This window comes from Lactuca serriola, chromosome 1 (assembly GCF_051521515.1).
Source record: "Lactuca serriola cultivar US96UC23 chromosome 1, Lser_US96UC23_V15, whole genome shotgun sequence".
NCBI classification, from domain to species: domain Eukaryota; kingdom Viridiplantae; phylum Streptophyta; class Magnoliopsida; order Asterales; family Asteraceae; genus Lactuca; species Lactuca serriola.
Window position 1 is genome coordinate 101,294,749 of NC_136408.1, and position 15,316 is coordinate 101,310,064.

The window sequence follows — 15,316 nt, forward strand, 5'->3', positions numbered from 1 at the left end:
AGCTGCATTTAAAAAAAAAGCGAATTTAAAAAAAAAAACTTTAATTTTTTCAAAAAAAAAACTACATATTTTTTTAAAAAAACTGCAACTTTTTTTTCAAAAAAAACTGCATTTTTTAAAAAGTAAACTTTCAAAAATTAGTAAATTAAAAAAAAAAAAAAAACTCTAATTTTTTTAACCAAAAAATCAACGTTATAGGTGCATATATGCATATTTTTTCAAATGCATATATGCATATTTCTATACTATAATATTCGTAAGTAAATTATACAAAATCTAATTTTTATTAATCAATCTATAAACATAATAGTACAAATATTTTATTCAATACAAAATAAAATATAAAAAATAAAACATGATACCAAAATTCACAGTGTTGTCCATTCTTGATATCAAGATTTCCATATTTTATTCAATTTATCACTTTTCACCTCTTCAATATTTTTTCCACAAATTCTTCAAAATCTACAATAAAATTAAAAAGAATGATTAATGCAAGAACACTGACAAAAATGCACATGTATATATCATGTAAGATTCACATGTGATTATATCTTTTAAGATTCAAATGTGAAATTCACAAGAAAATTTTAAAAAATAATTAACAAAGAACCCTCACACAAAATGCATGTGTTCATGTAAACGTAATTCATATGTGATTCACTTGTGATTTACATGTGAATCACAAGTAATTCATTTGTTATTCACTTGTGATTTACATGTAAATCACAAGTGATTGATATGTTATTTACTTGTGATTTACATGTGAATTACATGTGATTAATATGTGAATTTCATGTGATTTACATGTAATCCATATGTGATTCACTTGTGATTTACATGTGAATTACATATGATTCATATGTGAATTACATGTGAATCACATGTAATTCATATGTGATTCACTTGTGATTTTCATGTGAATTACATGTGATTTACATGTGAATCACATGTACTCATATGTGATTTACATATGGATTACATGTGATTCATATGTGAATTACATGTGATTTAATTCATATGTGAATTACATGTGAATCACATGTAATTCATATGTGATTCACTTGTGATTTATGTGATTCATATGTGAATTACATGTGATTTAAATGTAATTCACATGTGATTCACTTGTGAATTACATGTGATTCATACGTGAATTATATATGAGTTACATGTGAATCATATCTAATTAACATGTGATTTATATGTGATTCATATGTGAATTATATAATTCATATGTGCTTTACATGTGATTAATATGTGAATTATATGTGATTTACTTGTGAATTATATATAATTCATATCTATCTTCATCAAATTGCTATGATAATATCGTAACACATTTTCCAGAGCTGACATCAACTAATTCAGAGGAATCATGCAATGAGAACTTATACACAAAACAATAGCAATTGTACAATTCATGGAACATAAACTTTCCAGCTATTTAATTGAAAGTTATTTATTTAAATTATGAGATTTTACCTGAGGGTGTTTCGTTAGGAAAGGTGCAAGTCAAAACCTCCAAAAAAGTCGATATTTTCCGTTGGAATTCACGGCTCGAAGAAATTACCCATCCAATTCTTTAATAATATCCAAAGGGTCCTATTAGAAAAGAAGATAAAATAAACATAAACACAAATCATCTTGCATCTTCCAATCAAATCAATAACAATTAACCTATCTCATGATTAATAGATCCACCAATGTTTCATGTCAATTTTCATTCAAAACTTCAAAAAAAATCTCAAATTTTGTTACATGGATGAAATATATGATTTTTATATACTTTCAGATAGCACAACAATAATAATTTACCAAATGGTTCAAAATCTCTTTCAGAAATTTACTTCTGTAATGAAAAAAATAAGATTAATGGATCAAGAAATATTTTTCTATAACAAAAGAGCACAAAAATGTTATAGTTCTTTACCAACATAATGGTTTCTTAATTTTTATATAACCTAAGATTCAACTTTTTACTTTCCAATACAACACCAACTTAGAAAAATATATATAAAAAAATAAGTCATTGATTTTCTGCACCAAATTTGCCACTACATCTAGATAAAGCAAAATACCTAAAAATCCTACCTAATGTTGAAAGTTCTACTCTTTTTACCTATGCTTTTGTTTCTTAATCCTTAATTCACAACCCACAGGAATACAATATGACATTATATGCAATCCTAGAAGCATTACAGTTAAAAATTTATAGAGATGAGTACCAAACTGATTATGAGCAAAATCCATTTTAAAGTTGATTTGACAAAACAGTCAAATGAATCATCGTTATTCTGAACCGTTTTTTTTATAATCTACAACATATTTTAAAGGTTATGATTTGAAAGTAATATATGTGTTAATGAATTAGAATTTCAAAGTAAAGATTATTCTCATAAAAGTAGGAATAGTAATGAAATGTACCTGATTCAAGTTAATCGATGTACTGCTGGTGGTCGATGGTGATTTTCATGGAAATCGGTGGTGATTGTGGTGGAAATTGATGGTGATTTTGGTGGAATCGATGATGGAAACGGGACTTGTGTGAAACTAGTATGGATTTTGACGATTTCAGATACATGAAGGATACGCAAACAATAATAACGATCTATGATGGCAGCGATGTTGCCAATGCTGTTTTAGATGGTAAGAGACAGCAGACCTCGGAAAGTGAAGTCAGTAGGAAGAATAAGTTTTAAATCCAGCAAATATGAAAAAGAAAATATGAAGAAAGGGCTGAGGCAGGCATTAAGGGTGTTAATTGCAGCTGGGGCTGTTGAAATGGGTACTCAAAGAAGCGATGGGTAGAAATTGAAATGCAAAGGGATAAGTAAAGAAGAGATCGAGGAGTTCTTGGAGACAGTAGATGCTTTACCTGGTCCGATGTCAATGGTGGAACGTTGGAGTCTATCTATCTCCTTGTGGATCTATGATGGGGATTTCGGTACTATGGACACCATCAAATCCATTCATGTTTCTTTTTCTTCATCTCCGATTACATTTATGATCGGCAAATTGGCAACACGATTGAATAAAAAAAATTAGAAATCGAAAGCGATATCAACCCTCCGCAAACCCTAGGTAGCCATTCTTTAATAACATCCCCATCGGTGAGGAATGCCATCTATCTGTCCAACCATAGTACAACGTCGGTGTATTGTTTCTTTGATTCGCCATCGACAAGCTGAAGTGTGAATTGCAGGAGGTAGAATGAAGATCAAAGGGAGGCGGGATGAAGAGAGCGAGAGAGATATGGTAGAGGCTGACGTGATTCAATCCGATTAAGGGCTGTGAATTATGTTTTTTTTTCTCATTCCTAAAATACCCTGATTCTTTTTCAAAAAACATGCCCTGTGCCTTTTCTTTTCCATGTATTTACAAAAATTCCACAAAGCATCCTAACCATCGTTTTTTTGATCTAACGATCATCGTTTGGTTCTCAGGTTCTCGGGAATATTTGAGTTCTCAAATCATCCTTTCTCTCTCTCTCTCTCTCTCTCTCTCTCTCTTATATATATATATATATATATATATATATATATATATATATATATATATATATATATATATATATATAAGGAAAAACACGGAAATGCTGGAAACTATTAGAATAGGTTATATATAATTAAATAATGTATTTTTTTATTTATTTAAAATAATATTAAAATCAATAAAAAATTTTGAGACTGATGTCAATTTTCTTTTAAAAATAAAAAAAATATTTTATAATATTTGCAATTAAATGAAAAAAGTATGATTATTCAGTTGGAGATTTATATATATATATATATATATATATATATATATATATATATATATATATATATATATATATATATATATATATATATATATATATATATATATATATATATATATATATCCAATTGTATAACATAAATTTTGATATGTTCTATTTGTTTAGATAACAAAGAAGTGTGAAAACAAAACAAATATTAACCGGTTGTATATCACAACTTTTTCTTATTTCTAATTTAATATATATATATATATATATATATATATATATATATATATATATATATATATATATATATATATATATTAAATTTTACTGACCTTTATTATACATTTGGCTTTATTTTTTCACAACATTATTACATATTGATTATTTTGTTTTCATCAAGTTATACTTAATATACAGTTATAAACATATGTATGCATCCATGTGAACCATTCAAATCAACGGCTTAAGTTTGATATTTTTTGTGTATGTATATGTAGACAATGGTGCGCGTGTACGTATGTTTATATTATATATAACTTTGTGAAAACAATGTAATCATTGTATAATAATATTGTGAAAAAACATGAGACAAAAAAAATGATATTTGACCATCGGAAAATGAAAAATACAAAAACATCCGTGGGTAATCTGTAGGTAAATACCTACAGATTTTGTTTTCCGTAGATAGTCTATAGTTAAATACCTACATATTACCTATGAAAGTTTTTGTATTTTTCATTTTCCGAAGATCAATATCGCTTTTTTCGCTTTATTTTTTTCACAACATTATTATACATTGATTACTTTGTTTTCAAAAAGTTATACATAATATAAAAATACATACATCCATGTGCATCATTGAAACCCATTACTCATTTCAAGTTTAATCATTTTTTTTACGTGTATGTATATAATGGTGCACATGGATGAATGTATGTTTGTAATGTCTGCTTCCTGGTACGCATTTAATTATAATTTATTTATCTTTGTAGAGCTACTCGACGAGTTGGGAGCCACAGACTCATCGAGTAGAAACGAGATTGGACGCGGGGTTTTAACCAATCTATTCGACGAGTTGAGAGCCCTCAACTTGGTGAGTAGGTCTGCCAGAGTGAAACCCTAATTTCGATGTTTTGCACCCTATTTAAGCATCTTAATCCCCACCTTATGGCCTCATTTCCAGCCTCCAAATCCCAAACCCAAATCCACAAAACCCTAGAGCATTGTGTGAATGTGTGAGCCATTTTTGAGTGATATTGTGTGATTTGAAGCTTATAGAAGAAGAAGCTAGAGGACTCCAAGAGAAGATTATAGATCCAGAAGCAACATCTTATTCCCTTTATTTTCTGGTAATAAAACCTCTAACTTGTCTATTAGTTTATTAGATATCCTTATTTCCATTTTATTGGGTTTTGGGTCCAAGAAGCTTGACCCATGGGATATGGACGTCCCAAGCAAGGATCCTTTCAGATCTGGGATCATTAAGGGTTGTAAAGGCATAAAGGTGCAAACTTTATGCCACTGAAGCCCCCATGCAAGCTTTAAGGTGTTGGTTTGGCCTTTTTAAGCCCAAAAGGCCATGCATGGAAGGAAAGTCTAAAACTTTATGTGTTTATTTGGTGTCTAGGACCTAGTCTCAGTTTTCATGCTTTGGTTTGGAGTAGGATGGTTTTTGGACAAAGATCTATGTCCAAAAGAGCCAGGGTTTGAGCTAAACCCCTTAGGAAGGACTATTAACGGGTAAACTTGGAAACTTTATCCTTAAGAGGGAATTTCCAGTATGTAGATGAAGTATGGACTTTGGATCTGGAGAGCAGAAGCTTAATCTGTTAAGATGGCCAAACAGACAGAGGGAACTCATCGAGTCCATAGAGGAACTCGAAGATTTGGGTCGTGTTGTCCCGTTCCAGTTTAAGGTAGAACTCGACGAGTCTGTGAAGGGACTCGACGAGTTGATTCACCAACTCATGACTATTAGTAGTCAGGGAACTCGGCGAATCAGTGGGGTGACTCGATGAGATAGATCGCGATTTTAGGGTCCTAGCACCCGACGAGTTGATGGAGCAACTCGGCGAGTTGGGTCAACCGATAATGTTGACTTTGACCAAAATGTTGTCCTTGACTAGGTGTAAAATGGTCATTTTACCCTTAGAAGGATTCTCAGTTTTTGACTAGGTGATTATTGTGATAATGATAGTTGGGGAGTTATTGGAGCAGCCATCAGAGATTTCTCAATCGAGATTTCAGCAGCCAGCTTGATATGTGAGTCTTCTCCTCTAGGAACGGGTATAAGGCACCAATGTCGGCCTGCTTATGTATGTTAGCGTATGCCAGACTTAGGTCCAATGTCGGGGTTAGCCCGATGTAGATTATATGTTTCCGGACTTCGGTCCGATGCTGGTACAAGCCCAATGAATGTTTGTATGCTTGATGTCTTCGTGATTCTTGCATGTGTTTGTTATGTGTTCCGGACTTCGGTGCGATGTCGGGGCAAGCCCGAGGATTGTTTAGCTTATATGTTTTCAGTTGTATGTTTTGGACTTCGGTACGATGCCGAGGCAATCCTGAGGAATGTTTATATGTTTATGTTATGTGTTTATGATATATTCTTGTTGATATGATATATGTATACTAGACTTCGGTCCGATGCCGAGTGGGGCCCGATGCCAGATTTCAGTTCGATGTCGGGTGGGGCCCGATGTAGTGGGCAAGGCCCAATATATGCTATTATCTTATTATGTGTATAATATGTGGTAGTTTGGGAGGGACTCACTAAGCTTCGTGCTTATATTTTTCATTTTTGGTTTCAGGTACTTCCAGTAGCAAAGGGAAGAGCTCGGGATGATTGCATTGCACACACCATTCGTTCAGCCTAGGATGTTTTAGACTCTGATATTTTGACACATGGTTTTGATATAGTATATTGTTATGATGATTTGGGATACATTACTTATGTTTTTATGAGATCATGGATGGTACTTGTGTATTATGAATAATTAAAAAAGAAATTTTTGGACCGTATTTTTGGGATGTTTCAATTTGGTATCAGAGCCTTGGTTTGAGGGATTCGGGCACACTCTCGGGTGTTTCTGGACTCAAACTGAGGATTTGGTATAAAAATTTTGAAAATAAAATCACTTTTATAAAAATAATTTTGAAAAAATACATTTTAAAAGAGAAAAGAACTTTGAAAAGAGGAAAGGTTGTGATGCATGCAATAAGCTAAGCTCAGGTAAGTACTCCTAAATTACATATGAAAGTTTATGTTATGATATTCTTATGAGAACTGCATGCTAGATTAGGGCTAAGGATCAAGGAACGATGCCTTATGTGCCTTTTCTATGTGTATGAGCTTATGAATTGCATGCTAGTACGGATTAGTCGGTGATATGATGGCCTGATTTGGATATGCTTAATTATGTTTCCTCGATGCTCGAATGTTGCTTGCTTTGTGCTTTTAGGAGTTTTACTTATATTTTACTAACTAGTAAACAAATATGTTAAGTTACATATTGCAAAGACTAAATAATTTCAGAAGGTTAGGTCTAGCTCTATTGTGCAACTCTTGTTTGAGTCCAACCATTATAGGGTAGGATCTCTCATTCGAAGAATTATCTAGTCTTAGTGATATGTAATGGTATTCGCGAGCTAGTTAGGGAGAGATAGCAGGGACTTCTTATGCACCTGATGGCGGAGAGTGGGATGGTGATTACCCTAGGGAAAGCCTAGGATTAGAGTAGCGCGTGAAGCAGTAGTAGTAAAAGGGACTTGGTGAAGTCAAGGGAGTTCTTGAGGAAAGTACGGGTAGATGTGGAAGGTAGTATGGGCCCGTACTACTGAAAGCAGAGGATCCGTACTTGAATCAAGGAATGTTGAGATGAATCCAGGGAACTGGTAGTATATGTGATCCCTCAAGATTGTTGGATTAGTGTCTAAGTCCATAACTATAATTGGTATGTACTTGACCCGAGAGTAGCATGGTCCATTTGGGTTGCATATCATCAGGACAATTTGATAGGATGGACTTTTGAGAAGAGGTTATTTATGATTTATGAATATATTATAAGTTCTAATATATTAATATGAAATCATATTATTTAATTAGTATTGATCAAGAATTAATTTGGAATTAATTATGTAATGAAAAGAGACTAATTAAATATATGGAAATTGATTGTATAAATCATTCATTCTTATAAAGTGGGCTTATAATCCATAGTTTTTTATGTTGGTCTAAACCCATGTGGTGACCCATGGATACTCCATGGAGGTTAAAACCCATAGAGCCTAAGGAATGTGGAAAGTCATGCACATTAGGGTTTGCATGGTGTAACCCTTGTTGTGCCACACTATATAAGAAACCCCTTGGTTGGTGAAATTGGTACTAGATAGACTAGCGGTTCTTGGAGAGCCATAGAGCCAATTTCTTGTGTGCACCATACTCTCTCAAAAGTTATCCTTTGTCCTAGGTGTGTTGTGATTCCATTTGAGGCATTCATACTATTGGTGCTAAGCTCTTAAAGGTTCAAGGCTTTTAGCTTCTACAAAGAAAAGGTATGTTATCTAACTTGTTCTATTACCCAAGTATCAAAGTTTTGTATGCTAGTTAGGGTAATACCTTGGAAAGTTCAAGTTTGCATGTATAATAGAGAAAACATAGATATAAGGTATTTAGGTTTGCATGTACACCTTAGGAGTCTTAGAATGCTCCAAAACCCTTCAGTGGTATCAGAGCCTAGGCTTGTTTTCAATTATACTTGATGCTACTTGTGTTAAATGCTTGAAAAAATCATTTTTTTTGCTCTCTGGACAGTGGACTCGCTGAGTCCACTGATGGACTCGCCGAGTCAGCCATAAAAACCAACCAACTCACCGAGTCAGTTCATGCACTCGACGAGTTGGTGCTCCAGAATGTAGTTTTTTGATGTTTTGGCTGGAATTGGACTAGGATCATTACCCTAATCTGTTTTTGAGCTTATATGCTATTTTTGATGTGGTAATGATCATGCTTATCCAATTTATAAGATAATTTTCAAAGTTTCATGTTTTGTATTAGTTTATATGGTTAGGCTAATTACATGAAATTTGCTTGATATGAATTGTCTTGTTCTTATGAGTTGAATTTGAATCATAGACAAAATTGATTGTTTTTTGTATGCTATAATTTTTTGATCTAAATGTTTTTGATGAATTCCATAACTTGTCCTCATGTTATGGAAAATGAGAAGTTTTTCTTTTAAATAGATCATTAAAATCATAGGTTATGAACTTGAAGAGTCTTTTTCCCATAAATGGTTTTATGAACTTCGTAACTTGTCCTCAAGTTTTGGATTTTCAAGAGTCTTTTCATATAAACCCATATTAAACTCATAAGTTACAGATTCCAAAAGCTTTTGAATAGTTCAAAACTTGCTCTCAAGTTTTGGAATTTTAAATGTAAAAGTGTAGCTTTTTACATATTTAATTCCAAACCCTGGAATTTTAACGTTTAAGATTCTACCCTTATACTATTATAATATTATAGGTTTAATTTTTATATATCTGTATAAGAACAAAGTCAGTCTTACCGTTAATAGGCCTTATTCACGAAACCGGTTTATAAAGGGGGGCGGGGGGTATAAGGTTACTGCCTATAAAATGGCAGTTTAATGGGTGTCCACTCTCACCCACCGCTTCGTTGACTGGTGGAGGGTTGTTAGCCAAACGGATAGGATAGGACTCTTATCACTTTATTAAAAGTATAATGATAAATATAAAGTAACTAAATACTTATAAATTCCCAAATCTTAGTTACTTAGGAAAATGTGGATATGGTGCTAACCCATGAAATTGCTCTTTGCACCTTGTTAAGTCGTTAGTGGAGCGTGTGTGGTTAACCGACACACTAATCTGGACTGACAATGCATGGAAAAGGGTAGCTTGATGTTATTCATAGATCAATGGAGCGTGTATGGTTAACCGACACATTGATTAGGTGGTGTAACATTGGGTGTACCAAGCTAATTTGCATGGTTATTCACACCTTGTTTGTGATCCTCGGCATCCCAATCACAAACTTGAAGGGCATAATCGAGATTTAAACATGCCATTGAATTGTTCAATGAATCTCAAAGGATCTAGGAATTTCAATTCACTTAGAACCTAAAATTATTTTTTTGTTTTTCTTGATGGGAATTGGTAAATCGTCATTTACCTACCTTCAAATATTTTTGCAGTTTGGATTACGGCATCCCTCTTCCAAATTGTAAAATATTGTGTTGGGTCCTAGCCTTAATATTTCATTTGGGTGTTATATTAAGGACTTAAATCAACTAACTTGAATTTCTCCCATTGTAGATGTCTAGTTCAGACTACTATGGTCTTCCCAAATCCTTTGGAACAAGTTTTCCTCTTGAAGATGATGTCTCGTGGTTGGATCGTGGAAGTCATACTTCACTTCCTCCACCTCCTACAATAATTATACCTAACCCACAAGTTCAAAGACTTGAAAAATTCAAGGTCACTCAAGCCCTAATTGCAATGAAAAATGAAGATGGAAGGCCTGTGTGTACTCACGTCTAGGAGATGAAGTCACATATTTACAGGCTGAGAGTATTGGGTGTCAAACTCTCAATAAAGTTCGTTGTTGATTGGGTTCTTCAGTCACTTCGTGAGTCATATAGTGAGTTCATTAAGGACTGCTATGTGACAGACCACGACATGGCCCTTGTTGATCTTACCTATTTGCTTGTTGCTGCTGAATTAGCAATGATTTGGCGCACTGGAAAAGCAAATTTGATTGGAAGATCTACTCCCCAAATTTCCATGGACATTGACTATGGAAACATTGGAAGTCCAGAAAAGATTTCTCTTTCCTAGGGAAAGAGAAATGCTAAGTCTGAGATTGACCCATGTACCATTCCCAAAGAATCTATATGTTTATATTGTCATGAAAAGGGGCACTGGTTGCGAAGTTGCCCTGACTACATGAAAGATTTGAGAATAGGTAGAATCGAAAAGTTTGACTCTGCTTCAGGTAAGTCTACTATCTAACTCTATTAAGTTCCTAATTGTTTATTCTTAATACATGATGTGACAAGGTTGCATTTTGATGTTTTGTAGGATCATGCAAAAGGAAGGAAACCTAAAAGAAGAGTATGATGAATCTGGTCGCAAAGATGGATTTCAATCGCATGGTTCGAAGATCGGATTTTGAGCTGCTGCTTAGGAGTTATGATAGATTGCTAGGAAATATGTAATAACATAGTTTTCATTTGTAATTGCATTGTAAGGAAAAGTTTTTTCCCACATTTTATAAATAAATAAATTTTTATTTTTTATTTTTATACCTCTTTAGAATGGTATTTGTGAAAAATTGATGTTTGTATGTTTCTATGTTAGCCACATGAATTTGATTTTTCGTTTGTGGTAGTGTTGAGAATTTGCCAAATAAGGAAATATTCTCATCACCCAAGTTTCAGTTGGATAGAAACTTGGAAGCATGCAACTTGTATTGTATGATGAATAAGAATTTTCATCATTGGTAAAATAAGACTAATTCCTTTTTCACATGTATATGTGAGTCAAGTGAAGGACTAGGGGATCAGGTACACTGGTGTGCGCTGGTCAAGATCCACCACAAAGTTCGATAAGACTATTCGTCGTGATTTACTAAAGTTTAGTAAACATGGTTATGCTTAAAAGTTTAAGTATGATTCTGAAACATTAGAAAGTTTCAATGTATGGCAGAACGAATGAGAAGAATCAAATTAGGCAGAAAGATAAAAGTTTCTCCAATCTAAAGGATAGGAGAGTACTTTAGTATCATGTTTTGTGATCATCTTAATGATTATGGAAGACCATATCACATTTGATCCTCTAAGGGCATCTTAGTGCATTTGTATGGCTAAGAAGAGGAATCGTGAATTGTTGAAATGGTTTAATAAAAAAGGTGAATCATACTTTGTTCCAAAAACAAGTTTTAGAGTCATACTCCAAGATTGAGCCTTAAGTGAAATTGTCTTAAGAAGGGTTATAACACTTATCAAATGTAGAGTAAAATATTTCTTACTCTTGTACATTTGAAATTGGTAAGTTGTGATGTCTTGGTAAGGACAAAGACCAACTAAGGCCAATGGTGTGAAGTGCTAGTCTTGTCTAGAATCCTCACTAACTCTTGGATATTTGTTTGTTAAGTAATTTTCCTTGACAAAGTGAATCTTATATGTCAAGAGGTCAGTGGGAGTCTTAAAGATCTTGAAAGTTTTAAGAACTAATCAAGAGTAAACCTATTGTTAAACACTAGCACACGACTTGAGATTTATAACCTATCACATTGAAATGTGCTTTTTTCTGTGCCTATTCCATTTAAAGTTGACTATACATGTGAGTTCTATGAGTTCTCAGTTGTTTGCATAACTACTTGGAAGCAATGGTAGGCCCTTGAGTTGCCAAGTGGCAAGAAATTAAGATTGAACAAGTTCAGTCCGTATGAGTTTGGATTTGTTACTAACCTTGTCTTATGATTATGGTTATGACAAATTCACATGGATAGGAATACATACACCATAAAATCTAACTGTCATAAGGTTTCTCTTCGATTCATGAAAATGATGGTGAGGAAACGCTTTCACTAAGTAGGTTTTATGTAGATAGCAGTTATGAAATTTGCATTCTCAAATTCGATTATGATTACGAAATCCCTTTCATAATTTGAATTGTGAGAAATGGAAAAGGTCTACAAATTTGAGACTTATTGTTATAAGTTCTAAAATTGTTTGGACACACATGTAAGCTGTCAGAGGAAAGGTGTATGATTTTGAGAAGCCTAGATATAGTTTTATCGAAGCATCTCATGTCAGAAATCTGAACTTTGGTAAGAAAGTCAATGAAGTATTGATTTCTAGAATTCCAGCTAATTTCTGAATACATGTCAAAGCTAGTGGGAGCATAAGTGTTATGCTAATAAAGATAATAATTATTATGCTAATGGGAGCATAATTATTATGGAAAGTGTTGCAAGTTGGCAATGTTTGATAGGAATGAATCCTTAAGGATCGAATAGATTAAAGCAAGAAAAACAAGAACACAATATGATCAAACAGGTGTTGAATGATTAATAGTCACACCTCAAAAGAACTCGATGAAGAATACTTCTGTAGAGGTGGAGAGTAGGTTTACAAAAATTAAACTAAAAAAACGTTTTTTAAATACGTAGGGTGCATGCACCTTATATACTAACCCTAGCAGTAAATACAAGTGGACAGGACCAACTTGTTTATACAAAATGGACTCAAAAGAATAGGCCCAATGACGCAACGCTTAATCTTCAACCCTTTGCGTCAATTGAGACCACAACCATTTAGTTCTTGATTCGCTTCTATACTTTGTAGACCTTGGGAATGAAGCTCAACATCAGCTTGCGAACTTGAATATACCAAGTGATCACATCGGTGAAACACTTCACATCATCCTTGTTGTTGCCTCTAAACTTCGCAACCAGCTCCAGGATGAACTCCGGACAGGAAGTAGGAAATAAGTGCTTGTCTTCGAGATGGAAAAATAACTTGTGTCGATGTGCTCCCAGACGAACTCCAGACGTATACACTACGAACCATCCTTCCTTAAAAAAATTTCATGGCTTGAGGTTCTCAAAGTATTTTGGAGCTTCCATTGGAACAACACTTGGTTTTTGCCTCAAAACAGTGGCAATCTCCACATCCATCAATCCAACTTCTTGAATATAAGATTTGATCAAAATTTGAAGATGGGACACCACAGGTTCGTACTTCTCCTTGTTTCTCAGCAGAATGTTGTATATCACCAACCAGTCATGGGGCTTCAAACAAGGCAGGTATGCGAGAGTGAATTCGCAGGCTTGAGATGATGATCATCTCGCAACTTTAAACTTCGCATTAGGGAAGCTTTCGGTCTCGATCGGCCCAGTGACCTTCACAGCAATAATCTTGCTCGCACTCTAAGTCTCGTACTGAGGCTTCGTGTGCTTCAAGTAGAAGGCAAACAACGTTTGATCCGCAGTGCTGTCTGAGAAAGGTACGTTGGCAACTTTTACAAAAGCACAAAACTTGAATGCCTTTGGTGAGATAGGCAGGTCCAATTACGAATCCTGTGTGTTCTGGATTTCAAAGGAAGCAATCGGATCCAACCAATACTGGCTTAGCATATCCACGCTTGGTTTTGCATTCTCTTCAGGGTCCACTTAGGAAATAATAGCATTTTGCTTTTAAGAATAGCCTGAGCTTCCTTTTCAGCTCTTTCTTTTTCTTCTTCCTCTCTAACGATGCGAGCATGTTCACCAATCTCTGCCTCGCAAGCCTTCTTCCTTTTAAGCTCAGCTTCATCAGGCTCTTCGTCTTCACTATCATCAATAATGGGTTCATCATTGAATAACTATTCTTTCTTCTTTGGTTCTTGTTTGATGACAGGAGGTTTAACTGGAGCTTTGGGGGGGTGCATTCATTTGATCTTTTGAGCTACCTTCTCCCCCTTGTTTCGGAACAAACATCAGTTGCGAAACACCCTCCAAACGGTGTAACATAGCAAACATCGGTCTTAGCTTGTCAGATAAATGCTTCTTCACTGTGGTGGAGATCATTGGATCACGAGTCTCAATGATATCAGAGAGCAGTCCAGTGACATCAGAGATACAAGTGCGAGTGACTGCTTTCTCTGCTAGCAAATCATCGACCTGCTTTTGAGCGTATTGAAGCTTTGTTTCCATCACTTTGCATTTATTTTCCTTGATGGAAAGGGCATGCATAATCTCATTTTCTGTTTCCAGATCCTCCTAAAGCTTTGTGATTTTCGCAGTGATAGAAGACTGAAATGCTTCGTGATCAGATTGAAGCGCCTTGTGAAGCTCAAAAAAGTTCGCCTTTTCTGTTTGGAATAAGGCACCAACGTTCTGAATTACCTAGTTCGTAGTCACTAGGTTGGCATTGTAGGTAGTTTTGTAATCCTCCATGAATCCCATTGTGTCAGCAATTAGTTTATTGACTTTTTCGGTCGTAACCTTGCAGACATCAAAAAAATCAGAAACTGCCTTAGATAAAGTAGAGACATTGGCAGAATGTTCCTTTGTTACTCGCTTAAGGATTGATTCAACGACAGCTTTGGAGTAAGCTTCAGAGGTGGAGACTTGCGATGCGAGAAGTAGTTGATCAATCTTCTCATGAAGAGATTTGAGTTCTCCTTTCATAGCAGAGACTTCATCTTCACTATCAATCCGTATTTGAAAAAGACTGTAAGAGAATCCGTCCAAATCATCTTCATCATCTCCGAAAAGGATTTCAAAGTCATCAGTGTGAATGGGAGAGATGGGTGGTGTGACATGGGTTGAAAAACCTGAAGTGTTATCCCCAGTATCAGATACGTTGACTGAGCTTACAGGTGTAGCAGAGGTGTGGTGCGATATAGTAGATTTGGTGAAAATAGGGATTGAGACTGGAATAGTTGTGGATGTTTGAAATGATATTGGTGGTGGCATAGGTGCGATGGTGATTGGGATAAAAGTAGTTGATTTTGGTGAGGATGTGGAGAAGGAACAAAGTCATTAAGTGTTGGGGT

The 15,316-nt window shown here is 34.5% G+C and overlaps 1 long non-coding RNA gene across 1 annotated transcript; it reads right to left on the reverse strand.

Annotated features, from left to right (window-relative positions):
- Nucleotides 1–354: 354 nt before the first annotated feature.
- LOC145070259 (uncharacterized) lies at nucleotides 355–2,786 on the reverse strand. Its single transcript, XR_013689879.1, has 3 exons — nucleotides 2,428–2,786; nucleotides 1,486–1,605; nucleotides 355–465 (listed from the first exon to the last, which is right to left on the reverse strand). It is a non-coding gene; the product is annotated as an uncharacterized LOC145070259 (long non-coding RNA).
- Between the last annotated feature and the right edge of the window lie 12,530 nt (nucleotides 2,787–15,316).